Raw genomic sequence first — 23,070 nt, forward strand, 5'->3', positions numbered from 1 at the left:
AGCTTCTTCAGGCGATAGATGGTGGTCAATTTGGTCGCAGAGGTTCGGGGTGTCGCAAAATGGCTTGAGCAGCAGTTACAGTGAAAACAAACGAAAAGAGTGAATTGGGGCTTTTCCGTCCTATTAACAGGAAACAATCACATTTTGGCACGGAAAATATAAATGAATAGTGGGCGGTTTTTAGTCTGGGAGTGGAGGTGCTTTTTTGGGCCATCGCACTGCTTTTGGAGGGCAAGCAGTATTTTTCACGACCATGCGATCTCACCTAGGGTTGCCACGTAGCAAAATAGTGCCGAGGCAAAACCAGGAATCTCACATGCTCTCAAGCTGCTATCAGTCGGGCAGTGAACCCGCGTGATATGGATGCGCACCATCAGATCTGGGAGTAAGAGATCGGACAACTGTCACATGGTTAAGATGCATGAAGGAAATCAGGAAAGGAATTTGTGGGGCCCACGGTTTAATTGTTGGAAATAATACTGAGCGGGGGGGGGGGTGAATCAGTATTATCACATTAATAAAACTTTTTCATTTCCATAATCAAATTCATATATGCTACTTCCACAACTTCTTATGATTAAGTTAATTGATCTTCAATGAGTGCATTAGAACATTATCAACCATATTATCAGATAACAGATGCAGTAATAGAGAATAGATCATCACACATAAGGCACACACATGAACACCATGAAAGTACGTGAGATCAACACTTTTGATGAAGTACCATGGTCCAAAACCATAGGTTCAAATACCAAGGACTAACTACCATGGACCAAAGGTAAGTTCTCCAACATATACGCACTTTTCCTCATAGGTTCAAATACCAAGGACTAACTACCATGGACCAAAGGTAAGTTTTCCAACATATACACGCTTTTCCTCATAGGTTCAAATACCAAGGACTAACTACCATGGACCAAAGGTAAGTTCTCCAACATATACGCGCTTTTCCTCATAGGTTCAAATACCAAGGACTAACTACCATGGACCAAAGGTAAGTTTTCCAACATATACATGCTTTTCCTTGCATGAAAGTGCGTGAACTTTAACTTTTCTCTGCATAAAAGTGCGTGAACTTTTCTCTACATGAAATAAACTTTTCTCTGCATATAAGTGCGTGAACGTTTCTCTACACTATAATTTATTATCTGAGATGAGTGGGTTGCCATCAAGTACAACATATGTATCATAATGCCAACAATCTCCCCCTTTGGACTTGATGGCAACAACAACCAATCACTCTCCCCCTTTGACATCAAGGGCAAAGGGTTATGCTCCCCCTAAGAACATGCTCCCTCTGACTATAAACCAGATTTGCAAAGAAGAACCATAATCCATGACCATGAAAGAGATAGAGACGTATTGCAGCAATATTCAGACCAACATCCATGATCTCATTCTGTACTTCCTCCATAATGCCAACAATGCATGATATGCTCCCCCTGAACCTGTGCCATTCGATCTTTGACCAATCCGCAACCCAACACATGTACGCATATACTTCAGATGAACCTTACGTACAACCAACAATCAGAAGAGATTCAATAACAAGATGATGCATCAACAACCCCCAGCTTTTTCCTGAGGTATTCAAAGGTCTCCCTAGGCAATGGTTTGGTGAGTATATCAGCAACCTGTTCCTTAGAAGGAACATACTCCAACTTGACCTTTTGTTCAAGCACTTGTTCCCGGAGAAAGTGATACTTAATTGGTATGTGCTTGGTTTTTGAATGCATGTCTGGGTTCTTTGAAATGCTGATTGCACTTGTATTATCACATAAGATGGAGATGGGTGGTGTACAAGTGATTTGAAAATCCTGCAAGGTCTGCATCATCCAAAGGAGTTGAGTGCAGCAAGATGCAACAGAAACATATTCTGCTTCAGCTGTAGACAAGGCAATTGAACTCTGTTTCTTGCTGAACCAAGATACTAATCTGGAACCCATAAAGAATGCACCACCACTTGTCCTTTTCCTGTCATCCACGCTTCCGGCCCAATCTGCATCTGTATAAGCATGAAGTGTGAGATCTGTATCTCTAGGATTCCATAAGCCATAGTTTTGAGTCCCTTGAAGATATTTGAAGATTCTCTTTACTGCCTGAAGATGAGTTTCCTTTGGATTTGCCTGAAATCTTCCAACTATTCCCACTGCATGCATGATGTCTGGTCGGGTACCTGTCAAATAAAGTAGACTTCCAATCATAGATCTGTAAGTTGGTTGATGCACTGCTGTTGATTCATCATTTTCACTGAGGTTACATCCTGTGACCATGGGTGTACATACTGGTTTTGCTTCTTCCATACCATATTTCTTCAAAATCTGCTTGAGATACTTGGTTTGAGACAAGAAGATCCCTCCTTCATTTTGTTGGATTTGCAAACCAAGAAAATATGTCAGTTCTCCCAACAAGGACATTTCGAATTCTTTCTGTATCACCAAGGCAAAGCTTTGACTCATAGCTTCTTCATTGCTGCCAAAGATAATGTCATCTACATACACAACAAGTATCAGCAATTTGTCATTTTCAACTTTTATATAAAGATTGCTGTCTGCTGATCCTTTTGAAAAACCTTGTTGATGAAGATATTTGTCCAAACGATAGTACCAAGCCCTTGGAGCTTGTTTGAGGCCATAGAGAGCCTTTTTCAATCTGCATACAAGATTTGGATCATTTCCAAGAATGAAACCATTTGGTTGCTCAATGTATACTTCTTCTTCCAAGTCTCCATTCAGAAAGGCTGATTTCACGTCCATTTGAAATACTTTGAAGTTTTGAAAGCTTGAGAGAGCAAGGAACATTCAGATGGCCTCAAGTCTTGCAACAGGAGCAAAAGTTTCTTCAAAATCTATTCCTTCTTGCTGCACATACCCTTTACAAACAAGTCTGGCCTTGTTTCTAATTACTTCTCCATTTTCATTCAATTTATTTTTGAAGACCCATTTTGTTCCTATAACATTCTTATCCTTTGGTCTAGGAACCAGCTCCCAAGTGTTGTTCTTTTCGATCTGCTCAAGTTCTTCATCCATTTCTTTGACCCAACATTCATCTTTGCATGCCTCTTTCACATTTTGTGGTTCAGTGGAAGAGATTAGTGCCAAATAGCTTGAAGCCTCTGCAATTGTTCTTCTTGTTTGTACACCTGCTTCTTTCTGTCCCAAAATCTGAGATTCTGGATGATTCTTCTGAACATATCTGGATGGAGTCTTCTCTTCTATCCTTATCTGCTCCTCTGGTTCTTCTTGAGGTTCTTCTTCTTCATCATTCTGTCTTTGAGGATGGCCTTCATCTTCTTCGATATCTTCATGATTTACTTGCCTAGGAATGTATCCCTTCTCATCAACCACTACATCAATATGCTGTCAACAATTCTTCCAAGTCTTTTATTATAGCACTTGTATGCTTTGCTGTGTGGAGAATAACCAAATACATTACATCTTCATCCCAGGCATAGTGGGGAAACCAACATAGGTCGTTACATGACCTGAAGAGATGACACTATTACATCATGAGTCTTGATATGACATCACCTAAATAAGATGAACATCAGCAACAACACTTTATGATCTGCTCCATAGTATCTGTCAACAACAACTAGACCAACAACTTGTATTAGTGCATGAATCATCAAGGTATGTCCGCATCAACATAATTTCACATTCTATGTGAGAAACATCATAGCCATCCAGATCTACATGAATCAAGTATCATCAATTGGGAATATCTGCATTAATCAACATATGTATGAAACAATCCTATCATCATATAGATAAGAGCTCATTATCATCATGTCTCCAACAATGCAACTTTGAATAATCATCCCTATATCCAGCCAACAATCCTCATCCATTTGTGCCAAGAATGAAAGGAATCATAACTGTAATATATGATCTTTATGCATATGACGACAACAGCATATGAGTGACTCAACATCAAGAAGATGTGAATTCAAGCTAAGTGCTTCCCATGCAAGCATCATTAGAGAATCAACCATAAATCTTATCCAAGAACCATGTGAACAACTCATAACCATAGCAAGATGAATCATTTATCCATATAAGTATCATCACCAAGGACTATTAACCATAATGCCAATAATGCATTAAGTCCATATGCTCCCTCTAAACCTGTGCCATCTGTCTGATCATGCATATCAATAAGAAGTATCAAGACATCATCAATATCAAGTTAGAACCAAAACACTTCTAACCATCATATCCACACATCATTATTATTAACTAGAGCAAAACTGATCCTTCTCTTGAATCTGTCCCTACTACCTTTCTTCAAACAATCATATACGCGGTTGTGCAGTAACTAACTTGCGTATATATGCAACTTTCCTTTATGGAGTTTGCATATGAGATTCAGGACACTGAAGTTTTGTACTTTCAGCTCCCTCTGATTTTGGTATGTCTGTACGTTGTGCAGTGCCGCCTTTTTCTGACTGTACTTCCTTTTTCCTCCATATCTTCAAGCGTGATGATGACATTTTCTCCTTTTGATATGGTGCCCACACTTTGTTCCTGCATTCCTTAGCTATATGTCCAAGCTTGTTACATGCATAACATCTTACATGTTTCATATTCCTCCTGTAACAATCAGCAGCTTTGTGACCAAACATATTGCAAGCAAAGCAATATCCATAAAAGTACCTTGAATGTGATGATCTTTCTGCATAATGGTCTTGAACCCTTCTTCTAGTTGGGCCTTTAGTTTGGTAGCTTCTTCTTTGAAATCACATTCCCTTTTGTTCAATAGATCTTGTTGATCTCTAATTTTGTATGTCAACCTTTTAAATTCTGCCTCTATTTGATATCTTTCTTGTTCACCCATAAGAGCAAATTCAGTAGTTTCGCTATCACTTTCATCTCTTCCAAAAGGAAAGATAGCTGGAACATCAGAGGATAATATATTCATACCTGATAATGATTCTGAATCTGATTCTGAATTTGAAGAGCTTCTTATACCTAATCCCCAATCGATTCTCCCACTGTCATAGTTCTTCTGAGATGACTTCTTTTTCTTAGGTGCTTTCTTCTTAAGCTTCTTTCCCATTGTTCCACGGATCTCCTTCAAGCGATCAAGCTTCTATCAAAGGACCTGCTCTGATACCAATTGTTGGAAATAATACTGAGAGGGGGGGTGAATCAGTATTATCACATTAATAAAACTTTTTCATTTCCATAATCAGATTCATATATGCTACTTCCACAACTTCTTATGATTAAGTTAATTGATCTTCAATGAGTGCATTAGAACATTATCAACCATATTATCAAATAACAGATGCAGTAATAGAGAATAGATCATCACACATAAGGCACACACATGAACACCATGAAAGTACGTGAGATCAACACTTTTGACGAAGTACCATGGTCCAAAACCATAGGTTCAAATACCAAGGACTAACTACCATGGACCAAAGGTAAGTTCTCCAACATATACGCACTTTTCCTCATAGGTTCAAATACCAAGGACTAACTACCATGGACCAAAGGTAAGTTTTCCAACATATACACGCTTTTCCTCATAGGTTCAAATACCAAGGACTAACTACCATGGACCAAAGGTAAGTTCTCCAACACATACGCGCTTTTCCTCATAGGTTCAAATACCAAGGACTAACTACCATGGACCAAAGGTAAGTTTTCCAACATATACACGCTTTTCCTTGCATGAAAGTGCATGAACTTTAACTTTTCTCTGCATAAAAGTGCGTGAACTTTTCTCTACATGAAATAAACTTTTCTCTGCATATAAGTGCGTGAACTTTTCTCTACACTATAATTTATTATCTGAGATGAGTGGGTTGCCATCAAGTACAACATATGTATCATAATGCCAACATTAATTACAAATAATTGCAATTAATTAGTAAATAAGGTAGGGATTAAATATAAGTAGCGGGTTTAATAAAGTGGGACTAGGGATTATGTGGTGGGGTTTTTTAACTGTACCAAAGGTTGGTGGGTTAAAAGGGTTTGTTGGGGGAATTATGAAGTGGGGAGTTAATTAAATAATGTAGGGGGATAAAAACTTAGGATAAGGGGGTTTTATGGGTTTTTGAAGGGAAATAGGGAAATTAATAAGGGGGGAGGGTAATATTTGCAATGGGAAATGGGTTTCACACTAGGGAAAAGGGGTTTTGGGTAGGGGGTGATTTTTGAAGGGTAATTACTAGGGAAATGTGTGAAACCAAGGGGTAAGGGTCAAAATGAGGGGAAAAGGGGACTTATAAGTGATAAAGGGATAATGGGGAAATTAGAAAATAAGCATGTGGGGGCATAGTGAAATGAGGGAAAATTAGTTAAAGCAACTTGTAAACATCTTTTCTTTCTCACAAATGCTCCTGCACATGAAACATAGGATTAAGCATAATAAATGTGTTTTTGACTCAATGACCTTGTACATTTTCAACCTTTCTTCTACCTACCCTTTATTTATCCTAACATTTTTTCTTCATTTTATTGGGTGCATTTGAGCTTGCTGGCCCTTTATTCCATTTTCTTTTGACAAGTAAACTATCTAATTCTAACCTTATAACTTCCAACAGCTTAGATTAAGCTGATGAGCTCATTTTTATTCTCTACCTAATTACTGATCTGCCAAGGTTAAACAGTTTGGCTAAATCATTATTCTCTATATATCAACATGAAATTTAAAACATGAATGAGCCAAGATTAAGCCTTTTTACCATCATGGATTGTGGCATTTCTAACAAGTTGCACACAACCTTATTTTGCATAAAAGATTAAAAAGTAGTGGCATTTGAATTTGCACACTTTCATGATCTGTTTTATTTCTTTTGGGGGTTCATATCTTTCACTTTTTTGATCTTTTTCTCTTTCTTTTTGTCCTTTGATTATTCTTTTAGGACATACCCTCTTTACATTTTTTAATTTTCAATATGGAAAACATTTTTCAGAAAGCAAAAGTATGTACAATATTACAAGACCAACCATAGCCAATTCAAAATTATGAATCCTCTTATTATAGGACCCTAACACCTTGTATTAAATGTTTAACTCGACTACAAGAATATATAAAAATGTTTCATTTATGTTTCATTGTTGTGACTAATGAAATTTTGCTATTATTATTGGTGTATATTGATTATTTCATTGTGAAATTTGTTACATTATTAATTAACCGTGATGGGTAATGTTACTATTACATGCATGAGCTATATATGCACCAACAACACATATATAAGTGTACACTAGTATTATTATGTTGTTTTAAAATAAGACTTAAGCTTTGTTGTCTTGGATGTATTGTGCCTTAATTGATTTATTAACATAATAAGGTTCATAATTGTTATTTATCTCAATAATTAGGTTATGCTAATTAATTAATTAGTTTAATTAATTTAATATAATTAATCCAATCATAAATTTAATGTTATATTAATAACTACTTTGAATCTCATGGTGAAAAAATAATATAATATTATTAATATTAAATCAAATTAGAAAAACATTAAATGCTACATTAAAACAAATCAAAATTTATAATTCATGTTAAACTAAATCAACATGGAATAATATTGAATTTTATATTTAAATTAAATCACTTCGAATATCAAAATTATTTACAAAATTAAATCACATTATATTTGGTTAAAGGAAGTGGCCCATGAAGATTAACTAATTTCTAAAAATCAATTAAGATGGAAGTTTGTTAGAGGAAGTGATGGAGAGATTGAGAATTTATGAGGGGAGTTGGTTGGAAGAAGTGATGGATAAGCTGGGAATTTATAAAGGAAGTGGCCCATGAATATTAACTAATTTCTCAAAATCAATTAAGATGGAAGTTCGTTAGTGGAAGTGAGGGAGAGATTGAGAATTTAGGAGGGAAGTTGGTTGGAAGAAGTGATGGATAGGCTGGGAATTTATAAGTGGAAAGATAGTGGAAGAGAGGGATAAGGAGGAGATGTAGAGAGGAGGAAGGGGTTGATATTTTTTTTTTACAACGGTGGGAGTGGAACAAGGGTGAAACTGAATTACTTTCGATAGTACTGGATTCGATTTGTATCTATCTTTTATATATATATATATATATATATATATATATATATATATATATATATATATATATATAATATTATCTATGATGAATGTTGAGAGATATTTTGGTAAAAATCACATAAAAAACATTAATTCGACGTGTTTTGAATCATGTAGTGTAGTTCATCGTCAGGACAAGATGAAGAACCAAATCGTGGCATCAAATTAAATATATGTAGAGAAACGTTTTCTATTTATTAGAATATAACAACTAGTTTTGACTAAAGAATTATTATTTATTAATAGATAATATTTTAATATAGAGAAAGCAGTTGTTAGAAAATAGTTATTAGTATTGAATTAAGAAAAAAACATTTAATCAAAAGGAAAGTCTTAATGAAATAGAAATAACTAAAATTAAATAATAATATGGTCAAATTTAATTAATCAAAACAACAAAACTAACAATATATATGTGTGTGTGTGTGTGTAAACAAAATAAATAAATAAATCACATGAAATAAAGGAATACCTGAAATTCTAATTGATCAAAAGAGAAATTCAAGAACAAGAAAGATATGAGAATTGAGAAAGAAAAATAAAATAAAACTGAAGGGAATAAAAGGAATAATAGTATTAATTTTTTTTATATGAAAACTTAAGAAGATAAGGCAGGGACCCAACACCTACTAATATTCCAACCAGCATCTCCATTCATAGTGTTAGACCTCCTTTCAATTTCCATGGCCTCCTTAAACTAATAGTGATGAAAATGATGAATCCTTGCGATGACTCTGGCTTCTTTAATGCAAATGTGATGTTTTTTTTCTTTTTTCGCATGTTCTACCAAAGTTGAGGAGAGGGTCTTTCCATGTTTGATTCCATTTACGTGCTCATGATCCCTCTAATTTATTGAGTGGCCAGTTTCACCAATGTATGGAGTCCCATAGGAACATGGGATGATGTAAACACCTTTCCCATCTTTAGGGTCCACAGGGTTCTTCATTGATCTTACGGAGCTCTGAATAGTGTTTAGGGGTCTAAATGTTGAGGGAACCTTATGCTTCTTCAAAATCATTTCAATCATGTCCGTGGTCGCTTGGATAAATGAAAGATGCACCCCTGAAAACCGATCCTTCATATCTTTTTAATCCTAGGACCTCTTTTAGCTTTAAGGAGAGATCTAAGACACTTGTGCCTACTATAACCATTCTTATTAAAAATATAAAGGAGATGGGTTTCCTCATCTTTGAGGTGGTTTTCATTGGAAACTCTCAATGCCTAAGTAGATAAGGTGTTAAGAACACCTAGCTTTTAAGCAAGGAAATGATGCTATTTGGCATAAATACATTGCTTAATGCGAGTTTTCTTCCAAAAGCCCTGGTGGGAAAAAGAGTCATCATGTATTTTTGAAATAAGAATGTCAAGGAAAGGTAGGCTACCATCAATTTCACATTCCATAGTAAACGTTATGGAACTAGACTAATTGTTAAGATGTTGGAAAAAGAGCTCCAACTTTTCCCAACCATGAGACCATATGACGCAAGTGTCATCCACAAAACTTTTCCAAAGCTTAGGTTGGAATAGAGTTAAGGCCAAGGCCTTAGATTCAAATTCCTCCATGAACATATTATCCATTATGGGGGAAAGGGTGGAACCCATGGCAACACCACAGGTTTGTTCATAAAATTCCCCTTCAAAGCTGAAGAAAGTAGAGGTAAGACAAATTTTGCTTAAATAAGTTGTATTTGGATCAGTAATGTGTTTTATGACTTTAATGGCATCATTGATGGGGGAATTATGGTACAAGGAGACCACATTGAAACTCACTAAATTATCACCAAGATCCAACCTTTTACCCTTTAACTCATTGACAAAGGATTTTGTTTGGCCAACAAGATATTTTAGCTTAATGGCTAAAAACTTTGCTAGAAGATAGGTCAACCCTCCTATGGCGTCGACAATGGGTCGGAGGGGAGCCCCTTCCTTATGGATCTTTGGAAGACGATAGATCCTAGGAGTGAGAGGGCTACTCTAAATAAGCTTATGGCTAAAGGAACAAACCGTTATACTAGATCTTATGGCTAGAGCAACTGTTTTGGAAATATTCTTTAAGGGATTCTTATTAATTTTTTTGCAGCTCTTGGTATTATAAAAGTGATTTAACAAATTTCTCTAGTAATCTTCCTTACCTAAGATAACTATAGCTCCACCCTTGTCATATACCTAAGATAATTGCAGCTCCACCCTTGTCATATTTAAGAACAATGATGTCATTTTTATTGTTCAAAACTTTGGGAGCATCAAACTCAAGTTTTCTAAGGTTGTTCTTAGGGGGCTTTCCTTTCTCAGGATAACAACATAGTCTTGTCTTATGATATCCTTAGTAATCTTTGGTAATTCATTTATCCCAAATTCAATGGCACAAATAATCTCTTCCATGGGATGACAAGGATGGAGGAAATTGGTTAAGGGAAGATGGGGGAGGGTCTAAAGTGCAGCTAGAGATGGAATAAATCTAGAGCTGAAGATTATGACCAGTGTTCAAATTCAACCATTGATTGGAGGGATCAGCTAAGGATTGATCACCTAGACAAGTCAGATTAAAAGAAAATAGGGTCGATTGGGGGGGATTTATCATGCGAGCACACCATAGTGTTTGAGACCACTAGATGCAAATTATTTATTATAGAGGAAGGAAATTAACCAACAAAAGAAGGTGAAGGATTCAGGGGGCAGATAAAATCGGAGAATAGCGATAAGAAGACCTGGTCATGAGGGCTTTCAGAAGAGGGTTGACCAACCATTGGTGATTCATTGGAGGGAAGCAAGCACAGAGGATTGGGAGCAGCGTTCGAAGCTGAACCCTTATTGGAGGGATCAAAAAAGGAGTGATCTCTGCAATGAGTGGAATGAGAACACTCCAGAATGCTTGATAACTCTGGATGATCCATCCAAATGGATGTGAGAGGAGGAATGAGAAGAATAACTTCAGAATGAAAAGAGCTACTGCAATCATCATAAGAAGCAACCCTGGAATCTAATATGTTATTCAGATGATAGAGAGACTCTGAAACCATGCTATCGCTCCAATGGGAACGCTCGATTCCAAACTTTCGAAGAGAAATGCAGTTGATCCAATAACATAATGCAGAGATTGGACTATGATTAATCTTGCTAACAGTATAATAACCATATAAATAGGAAAAAATTTCACAGGAAGAGGATTTTTTTTGAGAGCTTAAGAAATTTCATAGAATGTTTTTCCTTCCATATTTATTCCATTCGCGGAGATTTCAAAGTTGATCATGCCTCAATCCTCATCCACAAATCACAAGAGAAAGCTCCAAATGCAATGAGAATAATTTTCGAGGAAGAATATCAAGGTTTTTTCTAACCCTGCAAATCTTAAAACGAACCAAGGCTAGACTTGCATTTAGAAATACATGATGGTTCCTGGAATTACATGCTCCTTTATCCATAAGCTTATTGAGAGTATCCCTCTCACTCCTAGGATTTATGGTCTTCCAAAGACCCATGAGGTAGGGTCTCACCTTCGACCCATTGTTAACACCATAGGAGGGTTGACATATCTTCTAGCAATTTTTTTAGCCATTAAACTAAAACCTCTTGTTGGCCAGACATAATCCTTTGTCAAAGATTTGTCTTTGTTTTTCAACGAGTTATATGGTATAAGGCTATATCTTGGTGATAATTTGGTGAGTTTCAATGTGGTATTCTTGTATGCTAATATCCCCATTAACGAGTCCATTAAAGTCATCAAATGCATTATTGATCCAGATACAACTTATCTAGTCGAAATTTGTCTTGCCTCTACTTTCTTCAACTCTGAAGGGGAATTTTTTGAACAAACTTGTGGCATTGCCATGGATTCCCCCTTTTCCTCCGTAGTGGCTAATCTGTTCATGGAGTAATTTGAATATAAGGCCTTGGCCTCAACTCTATTCCAACCTAAGCTTTGGAAAATGTTTGTTGATGACACTTGCGTCATCTAGTCTCATGGTTGGGAAAAGTTGGAACTCTTTTTCTAGCATTGTAACAATCATGGTAGTTCCATAAATTTTACTATAGAATGTGAAATAGATGGTAGCAAACCTTTCCTTGATGTTCTTATTTCAAAAAGATATGACGGTTCTTTCTCCCACCAAGTCTTTTGATAGAAAACTCACACTAAGAAATATCTTTATGCGAAATCACATAATTTCCCTACTCAAAATCTAGGTGTTATCAACACCTTAGCGACTCGCACATTAAGAATTTATGATGAAAACCACTTAAGAGATGAGAAAATCCATATCCTTAATGTTTTTAATAAGAATGGTTATAGTAGGCACCAGTGTCTTAGAGATTTTTGGATGACACTTGTGTCATTTGGTCTCATGGTTGGGAAAAGTTGGAACTCTTTTTCTAGCATTGTAACAATCATGGTAGTTCCATAATATTTACTATATAATGTGAAATAGATGGTAGCTAACCTTTCCTCAAGGTTCTTATTTCAAAAAGATATGACGGATCTTTCTGCCACCAGGCCTTTTGGAAGAAAACTCACACTGAGAAATATCTTCATGCTAAATCACATCATTTCCCCACTCAAAATCTAGGTGATATCAACACCTTGGCGACTCACACACTAATATTTTATGATGAAAACCACCTCAAAGATGAGAAAAGCCATATCCTTAATGTTTTTAATAAGAATGGTTATAGTAGGCACCAATGCCTTAGAGATTTTTGGATGACACTTGCGTCATCTGGTCTCATGGTTGGGAAAAGTTGGAACTCTTTTTCTAGCATTGTAACATTTAGTGTAGTTCCATAAATTTTACTATAGAATGTGAAATCGATGGTATCCAACCTTTCCTTGAGGTTCTTATTTCAAAAAGAGATGACAATTCTTTCTCCCACCAACTCTTTTTGAATAAAACTCACATTGAGCAATATCTTCGTGCTAAATCACATCATTTTCCTACACAAAATCTAATTGTTATCAACACCTTAGCCACTCGCACGTTAAGATTTTATGATGAAAACCACCTCAAAGATGAGAAAACCCATATCCTTAATTTTTTTAATAAGAATGGTTATAGTAGGCACCAGTGTCTTAGAGCTTTCCTTAAATCTAAAAAAGTTCCTAGGATAAAAAAAGATATAAAGGATCAGTTTTTAGGGTTGAATTGATCCAGGTGGATGTTGGTGGCCACCCACCTATCCCACTTGGACCACCACAATTGTCTCTTTCAGTTTTTCAATTTCCTTAATTGTAGCACAATTTACTACTTTTAGCAGTTTTTCGGGTCCTAAACTTCCAAAAATGTTTTGAGGCCCTAAACGACGTTTTTTTTTTGGAAAATAGGGAGAAACATGGGTTATTGACCATTGGTCTTCCAAAGCTATAGTCCTCGGATAGATCTTTCTAACAAGCTATTGTGTGCGTCAGACGGAGATTGTATGCCAAAGTTACGACCCCGGGAAGTTGATGTACCAATTTACCCAAATGGGGCCCACAATTTGGCATTTCATCTTCTAGGGTTAGGTTTTTGGATGTTTAGGGTTTTCCATTGTTTCTCAACAATAAATAGGCCTCCGAGCCTCATTTTAAGATAGTTCAAAGGCATGTACCTGCCACATCTCTTCTTAGAGATAAGCTGCCATCACCCTAGCTAGTTTATTTCCATTTCTGTTTGTAAGAATATTTCAGTGTTTTACATTAATGAAATGAAGTATTATTTCCGTTGCATCTCTGTGTTTTTGGTTATGCATGTAATTTTTTGCGTTCCTGTTTAAATATGGATTAATGGTATCAGAGCAGTATGCTTTTTCTCTATTTTTCTTTGCCTGTCCCCAACGAGGTCGGGATATAAGGAGTTAGGGCTTGAACTGGTCAAACCTTTGCAAGACCAACCCCGCAAATCTTGACGACCTCCCATGGCAGATGAAAATAAAGATGAGAGGGTAGGAGATCCTATCAAAATCTTGCTCGAAGAAGCCCTCGAGTGACAAACGAACGTGATGATGGACAACTTTGCATAGATCCTTCAGCGGCTACCCAAAGGCGATGCATTGGCTTCCAATAGCTACTTTAGAAATGCCACATCGTTTAAGGTACAAGTTAATTTTTAAATCCCCATATTCAAGGGTCAAATAGACGAAAATGTCGTAGATAAATGGTTAAATCTGCTAGAAGGGTAATTTTCTGTTCATGATTTTTCCTGTTGGGAAAAGATTATTTTCGCTCTTCTCAAAGCAACCCCCCACGTCAAGGACTGGTGGGAAACCTACTGCGAGCAGAAGGATGAAAGCACGAGCTCACTATTTTCCGCTGCACCCACTTGGAATTCATTTTGGGATGCCATCAAGGAGCAGTACTACCCTGTTAAAAGCTATGAGAATAAATACATAAAGTGGACCACGCTACAGTAGGGAAGGGACCAAGATGTGCCAGAGTTCACAAATAGTTTTCATACCCTTCGCACGCAGTTGGGTACCAAGGATTCTGAGCTGCATTTGGCACTCAAATACTGTTGTTGCCTACACAGGTACATCCAGGAAGAGATGGAGTTCCTGAACATATCCTCGCTCGGCACGACATACCAATACACTGTCAAAATCAAGCAAAAGTTTAAACAGAAGAAGTGATACTTTGGATCTGCGAATCCGGAGCAAGGGAAAGGCTTCACCAAATCGCAGAACTAAGGACAAATCCAAGACAACCCATCGAAGCTGCAAGAAAACAACAACACCACAAAGTCAAATAATGACACAGGAAAGTGGTGCAAGTTTCATAAGAGCCCACTCACAACACAAGTGAGTGTCGTACCAAGTAGCCACTAATGGCTGAGTTGAAGGCTTCAGAATCAAATGCATGTTCCAACCCTAAGTCAGAACCCGACAAGAGGAATGGCAAAGGGAAGCAGATCATTGATGCGGAGCCCAGCGTCACTGTTGCCACCACCAAGATCCAGAAGAATGAGCCCGAAGATCCAGAGGAGGGGGAGCGACTTTTCCACTCACAAATGTGGGCGAAGGGTTCGCCGCTGTAATTCATTGTTGAAAGTGGGAGCCAAAACAACCTCATTTCAGTAGAGGTCGTGAAGCGGTTGGGCCTACCGACTACATCACACTCACAACCGTACAATATCAGGTGGCTTCACCAAGGACGAGATCTTCTATTTCACCAACAGTGTCACCTTCCCTACAGCATCAAACCCTTCATAGATGAGGTATTGTGTGATGTTACACCTCTGGATGTTTTTGATGTATTATTAGACCAGCCATACTTGTGGAGACGACATGCTGTGTATGAGTCAAGGCCTTGCACCGTTATTATTTCTTTGGGTAATTCATTACAAAGGATACAGGAGGTAGCCTCACCTACCGCCACCTCTTTGATCGCTGCTAAGAAAGGCAGCAAGCTCATCTCACAGACTAGGAAATTTATTTTCTGTCTTGTTCACTCCCATAGTAAGGGGAAGATCATTGCCACATCCATGACCCCCGCGAAGGGTTCCTCCATGCAGCAGCAGCAGCAAAGGGATATGGTCATGACAGAACATAGGAACAACTTCTCCTCACCCACAGGGGTACCACACAAGTTTCAGGTGGGCAGCAAAGTTTGGTTACATCTACAGAAAGAACGCCTTACAAGAGCCCATCAGAAGCTCAGACCACTCCGACAACATTACCAAGGCTATGGGAAACAATGCTTTGGAGCAAAAAATTCCTCCATTCCTTCACTTGCACCCAGTGTTCAATGTGGACTGCCCTCGACCATGCTTCCCACCATTACTAGACACATCAAAGGTTGCAGAACAACTCACTAGGGACCCAGCTCAACAAAAGTTTCCTCATCTCAAGGAGGAACTCAACGAAATGGGGACCATTGATTCCTAAGGGGGGAGGAATGATCCAGGTGGATTTTGGTTGCCACCCACCTATCCCACTTGGACCCCCACAATTGTCTCTTTCAGTTTTTCAGTTTCCTTAATTGTAGCACAATTTACTATTTTTAGCAGTTTTTTGGGTCTTGAACTTCTGGAGTAGTTGTGATGCCCTAAACGACTTTTTTGGAAAAATAGGGAGAAACATGAGTCGTCGATCGATGTTGCTCTTCTAAAAGTTATAGTCCTCGGATAGATCTTTCTAACAAGTTATTGTGGGCTTCAAACGGAGATTGTATGCCAAAGTTACAACCCCGGGAAGTTGATGTACCAATTTACCCAAACGGGGCCCACAGTTTGGCGTTTTATCTTCTAGGGTTAGGTTTTTGGATGTTTATGGTTTTCCATTGTTTCTCAACAATAAATAGGCCTTCAAGCCTCATTTTAAGATAGTTCAAAGGCATGTAGCTGCCACATCTCTTCTCAGAGATAAGCTACCATCGCCCTAGCTAGTTTATTTCCATTTCTATTTGTAAGCATATTTCAGTATTTTACATTAATGAAATGAAGTATTATTTCCACTGCATCTCTGTGTTTATGGTTATCTCTGTAATTTGTTGTGTTCCTATTTAAACCATGATCATGCAGCTTCCATTTATTGAAGGGACCATGGACAAGATTGCAAGGATCTTGAAGAAGCATAAGGTTCCCTCGACATTTAGGCCTCTAAACACTATTCGAAGCTCCCTAAGATTAGTGAAGGATTCTATGGACCCTAAAGATAGGAAAGGTGTCTACATCATCCCATGCTCCTGTGGGACTCCTTACATTGGCGAAACTGGTCGCTCAATAAATTAGAGGATTCATGAGCATGCAGTCGACATCAAACATGGAAGGACCTACTCCTTAGCTTTGGAAGAACATTCATAAAAGAAAAAACATCACATCTGCATTGAAGAGGCTAGGGTCATTGCAAGGAATGATCATTTTCATCTCCATAAGTTGAGGGAGGTCATGGAAATTGAATGGAGGCTTAATAATCTGAATAGAGGGGATTGTTGGAATATTAACAGGTGTTGGATCACTTTCTTTTCTTATTAAGTTTTCATAATTTTTTTTTAATATTCTTATTCCTTTTATTCCATTCATTTTTTTTTCTCAATTCTCATATCTTCCCTGTTCTTGACTTTTTCTTTTGATTAATTGGAATTTTAGGTATTCCTTTATTTCATGTGATTTATATATTTATATTTTATATTTTTCTTATATATATATATATGTGTGTGTGTGTGTGTGTATGTGTGTGTAGAGAGAGAGAGAGAGAGAGAGAGAGAGAGAGAGAGAGAGAGAGAGAGTTTTATTGTTTTGTTTATTTAAGTTTGACCATATTATTATTTAATTTTAGTTATTTATATTTCATTAGGACTTTCCTTTTGATTAATTTTTTTCTTAATTCAATATTAATATTTTTTTTCTAATAGCTAGTTTTGTTATATTAAAATATTATTCATTAATAAATAATAATTCTTTAGTCAAAACTAGTTGTTATATTCTAACAGCTAGAAAACATTTATGTACAAATGTTTAATTTGATGCCATGATTTGGTTCTTCATCTTGTCCAGATGATGAACCACACTAGATGGTTCAAAACACATCGACTAAATGTTTCTTATGTGATTTTTACTGAAATATCTCTCAACATTCATAATATGGATCACAAAAGCTTGAATTTAGATATTATATATGGTTCTGGGACATTGGGCATGGAGGGCTAGGAAACCTTTGACTTGGGGAGTTAGAGAGATTGTTCCTAGCTTTGTTTGGAAGAAAATTATGGTTGGGTTACTTTTGGGAGAAGGGTGGGAGTGGAAAAGGGATGAAACTGAAGTATTTTAAACAATATTGTATCGAGTCAGTGTCCAAATTAGACATAAATAATGTTGGCTATGGTTCTAGGACTTTGGGCATAAAGGTCTAGGAAACCTTTAAGGGTTTCTTGGAGCTAGGGAATCGAAGAGGTTTTTCTTAGCTAGCTAGAAGAAAATTATGGTTGGATAGTAAGCAAGGAGGAAACAAAAGAAAAAATTAAGGTAATAAATAAGGGACAATGTCAAATAATGACCAATGTATTCTTCTTGTAATATATTTATATGCATCATTACGAAAACAATAAAAAAATGTGGAATTTGGATTTTAAAGGAAGACATTTTATATATAGTATATGTAAACACAAATAGGAAAAACTTCATTTCGTTTACAGTATTTTTTTATTTTTTTTTACATAGTAGTTAGCAGGAGATCTGAATTTCAGGGGCTCGTGACCCCTGAGTGTGATCTTTGAATTATGCAAGTGAGATAATGCCTAGTTACTAATTCCCCTAATACAATTGATTGAGAAGACAAAAGAAAATAGTGTGGTTATAGTGGCAATCCAAATGATTGACTTTGAATTACGTAGGTGAGATTCTTCCTTATTATTAATTCCCCCAATTGAATTGGTTAAAGAATAAAGGAAAATAGTTTAATTATAATCAAATGTTGTACAAGAAAAAAATTTATATGGACAAGAAGAACAAGAAAAATGCAGTTAACCTATTATCCCATGAATTGGAAAATGTGGAATTGAACATGTTAAAAAAGAGACTGAACTTTGCATTGACACTCATATCTATCCAGGTTGATAACATCATATGCAACATTGAGGATAATGTCCAAAATCTAGTGGATGAGGATAAGTAAAACATTATATAGCATTGAACAATGACCTTGAAAAGAATTCAACTTCCAAGAGGCAACCTTAACAAGGAGGAAAACTAAGAAATCAAGAATCTCAAAAGAAATTTAAATTCATGATTCTAAAAGTAGACAAGGGTGACGATACTACAATTATGAGCCATGATGATTATAACATGAAAATGATTGAACACCTCGTCATGAGTGGTAGCTATAGGAAGCTAACAAGAAAATACAATATTGAAAAAGATAAGAAAATTTAGAAAAATAATGAAAGGATCTAGCTTAGATAAAAGAACAAAAAATCAATTAATACCTCACTATGAAATAATCCCAAGGATATATGGCTTACCAAAAATCCATAAATGTTGTTTCACTTAGACTAATTATCAAAGCAATTTGTCATCTAATTGAGGAATTGAGGAAATATGTGGCCAAGATTATGGGCCCCTTGGTAGGTCATACCAATTTATTCATTAAATACTGCAATGATTTTGTGAGCATTATTAAGAACAAAAGAGTAAACCATGGTAATATCCTTATCAATTTCAACATTGTTTCTCTATTTACCAGAATACTCTTTAATGAAGCTATGTATATTGCGAAGGAGGTTACTTACCCTTAAACAATAAAGTTAGCAAAATGTGAATCTGATCAATATTTTTTAGCTTTCAAGAAGAATTTCGTGAGAAAACCAACATTGTAGTATTGAGATCTCGTTTATCTCCTATATTAGCTAATCTTTTCGTGGAGAAGTTTGGCAAAAGAATTTTTTATACATGCCCCCCCTAAAACTAGTAAGATGAAAGAAATGCATGGATGGCCCCATGAGAGTGAATAACTCAACATAATCTATGAACACTCTAATTGCTTTTCAAAATACATTAAATTCACCATGAAAAGAATCCCCTTCTTGGATATGTTGATAATTAGAAAACATGATGGGTACCTTGACCACAAACTATACTGAAAATGACCCATATGGATAATTATCTTCATGTGAAATCTCATCACCACACTACTAAAAAGGGAAAATGTTTTTTACACCTTAGCCATAAGAGCTATTAGAGTATTTGACAAAGAGCACTTTAAGCATGTGAAAGATCACATTACTAAGATCTTTAGGGGCACAAGATTTATAAAAAAAGGATTTTGGAAGTGCAACGAAGAGAGCCATGGAAAGGGAAAGGGATGAGCCTTGATCCATAAACAATTCTAACTCCACCAAGACAACATACATTACATTCAAAGGTTCATCCACAAGATTGCCAAGGTATTGAAAAGGAATGAAATTAAGGCCTCTTTCAAATTCATGGAAACTACCAAGGTGGAAAATGAAATTTGCACTCCTAACCATTATCATTGCAAAGGGATATACAAGGTTGAGTACTATTGTGGCAAATGATCCAACAAACAAATTGGGCATCTCTTTCAGTTAAGGATTATGGAGCATGAAATCAATACAACAGTGAACACATCTACAACTTGGCACTTACACATCATTGCTTGTTTATAAGTACGAGATGTGTTTAGAAGACACCAAAAATCTCGCTAAATAGGATACATTTTTTAAACATTAAATGAGAGAAGCAATAAAAAATATGAAACACCCCAACAACCTTAATAAAGATGAGGGTTGAGAACTAACGTTTTGTTATACACCCTAAAAGAAATAAAAATAAAAAACATCACATAAATGAAATTGCTCTTTGCTCTTATCTTTATATTTTCTATTTATATTATTTTTTTTCAAAATTTAAATCATTATTTCAATTATACTAATATCTATAATAATATTATTATCTAATTTAATTCTTAATTTTTTTAATAAAAAATTATTATTGTAATAAAATTTTAGTATGTTATTAGTATTTATTTCTTTTCGCCCTTTCTATTTTTCGGCTGCTTGTCATTTTCATTTTCCTAAATTTTCTTTAGCTTTGCTTTCTCCCTTATTATTTTTTTAAACCCTACATTACTAATATCATCTTTTGATGATGATTTATTAATCTTAGATATTTTGGCACCGATGTTTCGATTGGGGTGAATTATTAGTTTTTTTTTTTTTTGTCTCTTCACCTTCTCTATTATAGTTTTGCAAAAACTCAAATATGGCATAGAGAGGAAAATATACTTACCACCAACCAAAGATAAAGCACAACCTTGAAAGAGAAGTATGTGGTGTAATGACACAATAAGGTACGAAGCGAATGAGGGTTTTTGTACACAACTGTTGCGAGTGACCAGGTGAAGAGGAGGCGATAGGGGATGACCCTTTGAGATCCCATGATAACCATATGAGACTAGGTGAGACCCTGGGTAGCCCAGTGAGATCCTGTGAAGAGGAGGTAGAGGGGGATGATTTCCTAGCCACCATTGTTGATATCGATTCCAAAGCCCTCAAAGGCCTTGCCACTTCTCACAGCGTTGCAAGACTGGCCAATATCCTTCCTCACGCTCACAAAGCAAGACTGACCTATGACATTGGTAATTTCGAGTTCTATAAATTCGAATGGGTGGTCGTATCTTCACTTACAGACAACATTTATAAGCTAACATATATTAAAGATGGGAGTTTGAGAATCCTTTATGAGGGGAGGCAATTAAATTGTGAAAATACTCTCAGGGATTATGGTATCTAGAAGGATGCATTTATTTCCTCATTGCAAGACTGTTAGGAGGTGCCAAAGGAAAAGAGGCATCCTCTGCCTCAAAACCCCTCTCATTTAAAGATGATCCTAATTCAAGCTCTAGTTCACAACCCTCGAAGGCTCTTGTTGGCCATGCCTTTGTGGTTGAACAATCAATGGAAGCTCTAGAGCTCGAGATGAATGGGCTCCCACCCTCAAGAAGTGGGTTTTCCAAAATTGGACATAGAACTTAGATTTGTTATTTTGTTCCAAAGGTTATTTTATAGTCGTCTTCAAAGATCTTGTAGACCAATAGAGGGTTTTTTACCAGGGTCCATGGTTTTGGGGTCGTGCAAGACAACCATGGTTCCCAGAGTTCAACCTGCTAACCATAAAGACTTTGGATACTCCAGTTTGGGTAAGACTCCCAAACTTACCCCTCTAATGGATTCGGTCAGAGTCTCTACAAGCTATTGAAAATGCTCTTGGATGCTTTGTCAAAATAGACAGTGACAAAATAGCTAATGGGTTCATCTCGCTTGTCCACATTTGTGTTGAACTCGATTTAAGCGTAGGCCTCCAAGATTAAGTCATCCTAAAATGGCATGACAAGGAACTTCATTAGCCTCTAGACTATGAAAATACAACTTTTAGATGCAGATCTTGTCAATAGCGCGAACATCTACAAAGTGCATGCCCTAAAGGGGTGTCAAGAACCTTGGAGCCACAAAAACCCAACCGAGGATGGCAAGATTAGAAGACAACTTCAAACGTTAAGAGCATGACAAGTAACAAGAAGGAGAACCTTCAGCGGAAGACAACTCCTTTTTATTCAATCTTGCAAGATACGCCTAGATAGCCTAAGGTAGATAAGCCTCCACCCTCAATGGAAAAGAAACCTCCGGATATGGAGAAGGAAAGTTCATCAACATCAGTTGTGGCTAAAACTGGTGAGTAGAAATAACCACATGAACCAGATCATTCAAATAGCGATAAGGAGATCATGCACTCTAAGGATGCAACAACGATGTAACTTTTTCTAACAAATGCGGATATGACACTATCCTGAAATGTAAGTGATACAACTGTAAGATGAATAGATATTTGTAAGAGAAAAGGGAAAAAAAAAACCGAACAAAATATTTAATATAATTAATATACCAGTTAAAAACATGTCTTTCCAAGCTAGTTCTTTTGGTTGGTTGTTAACTGTATAGAAATAATAACATTGTAATATTTTATTTTTTAATATTGTAATATATTTAATTTTTTAATAGAAATCACTAAAAGTTATTTACATATGTGAAAAAAAAAAGAAAAAATATTTGAATTTAAGCTTTTGTGATCCATACTCTATTTGATAGAAATGTTTTCGGAAAAAATCACATCAGAAAATATGATTTTTCCCAAAAACATTTCTATCAAAAGAGGAAATATGTTGTGGAATATACACATAAATGTCCGTACAATGCAGGCACGCATGTCAGTCCGTACGCGACACTTATCACATTCATTACCATTTGTGTATCCAAAGTTGATATTTACCATATGGATTTGGAAAATTGGACTGTGTTTTAAACATCACCACGGCACACAACTACTTCAAACGCCAATCAGTGTTACGGTTTTTGCACGATAAACGTGGCCCAGCCTTATTCCAACCAGCATTGTTCCAACCTTCGGCGGGCGCATGTTAGTTGTATGTCAGGCCATATCAAACTTATAAGACTCGCGGTGTAATTAAACCCCTACTTGTGGCAAAACCGTGGCAACTGTTGGTTATCGGTGGCCGG

This window comes from Pinus tabuliformis, chromosome 1_1 (assembly GCF_031772625.1).
Source record: "Pinus tabuliformis cultivar Carrire ecotype Pingquan chromosome 1_1, CPIR1, whole genome shotgun sequence".
NCBI classification, from domain to species: Eukaryota; Viridiplantae; Streptophyta; class Pinopsida; order Pinales; family Pinaceae; genus Pinus; species Pinus tabuliformis.